The sequence below is a fragment of the Orycteropus afer genome, unplaced genomic scaffold (genome assembly GCF_000298275.1).
Source record: "Orycteropus afer afer isolate SDZICR_OR568_19922 unplaced genomic scaffold, OryAfe1.0 scaffold00030, whole genome shotgun sequence".
Lineage (NCBI taxonomy): Eukaryota > Metazoa > Chordata > Mammalia > Tubulidentata > Orycteropodidae > Orycteropus > Orycteropus afer.
This window is the reverse complement of record NW_006921617.1, coordinates 5,195,117-5,196,688: the sequence shown is the minus strand read 5'-3', so window position 1 is coordinate 5,196,688 and position 1,572 is coordinate 5,195,117.

Below are 1,572 nucleotides of genomic sequence, written 5' to 3'. Positions count from 1 at the left end.
AAAACTTTCTTGAACACTAATTGAAACATTAATTCTGAGAATAAAAATCACCATCAAGCTAGTTCCTGTATGGTGGAGACCAACTGGACCTTGCCTTCCAGTTTCTCCACCATTTCTGACACCAGCCATTCCTTCTATGGCACTCTTTCTCTGTTGGGTTTGATAAATCATTGCAACAATCACAGAGAACTCACAGAAACACCAAATCTGCAATAACAACTTTAATACAAGAGAGAAACACATAAAAAGAAGGTACAAACAGAAATAAAGATACACATAGGGTGAAGTTCAGGAGGGGTATCCATACAGGGACTCACTATTTCAAGGGGACTTGCTTCCATCTCAAAGGGGGCTTACTTACCCTTCCTGAAAACCAATGTCAATCTCATTCATCAGGAAACTTCCAACCAGAAAATTCAGTGACATCACTTGACAGGCTCAGCCATTGGCTGCTTCTCTCAGCTGACTCATGTCTCCACTTGTGCAGCCCCAGAACAGCTCTCATGGCCCTTGCTCTGCAGATGGCCCCTGCTGAGCAGCACCCTGCTTAGGTTGCCCCAGCTTTCAGAGAGTTACACTCTTGGCTGGGGTTCAGCCTTCACACTGTTGCCACTACCTGGTTCTGCTTGTTGTCTGTACCTCTTCTGGTACCTTACCTCCATCACTGATGCAGGTTTACCTGATTTGAGGTGTTCTCAAACCACCTCAAAGAAGCACACACCCCTTCCAAAGTATGTGCTTCCCTTCTGACTCTCATTGATCAGGAGGTCCCATCTGACCCTCTGTGTTCCAGGGTTTTTCAGAAGCTGGGCAACTGTTGGGGGAGAGGGGAACTGCCAATCCAGGTAAAGGTCAATGGCAAGGTGGGGCCTCCAGCCAATCCTGGTAAAGATCAGACCAAGGATGCCTCCCAGCTATTCTCAGTAAATGTCAACTACTGTGCAGGACCCAGGAGCCAATTCAGGTAAAGGCCAATTCCTTGGTGGGACTCCCTACCCAATTGAGGTAAAGGCCAGACTAGATGGGACTTCAGAAGCTTTCTTTAAGTAAGATGATTCCACATCATGTACTTCCCATCTCACTTAGGGCAAAAGCCAAAGTACTTACACAGGCCTACAAGGCCCAATATGATTTTACTGCTTTTCCTTTCCTCTTTCCTCCATACATCAACAGTACTTTCAACTGTCGTTATTTTATATATTTTCCCACATTTATCACCATCTAATATGTAAAGGAGATCTGGTTGTGCAGCGTGTGAGACATTTGGCTGTTAACCAGAAGATCAGTTGTTCAAGCCCACCAGCTGCTCTGCGGGAGGAAGATGAGGCAGTCTACTTGGCATAGTCCTTCAACAGGCTGCTGTATATGCCTAGCTTTATGAAGTGCAGTGATGTTTCTTGGATACAATGTGGAGGAGACTGGAGAGGAATTAGCCATACTTACACATTTCAGCTGTTACTAAGATTATAGATTTTAAGAGAAAGCTTGTGTTAATTTTTTTTTTCTTTTTATTGTGATTTGGGTGAAGACTTACAGAGCAAATTCACTTTCCATACAGCATTTCACATACAC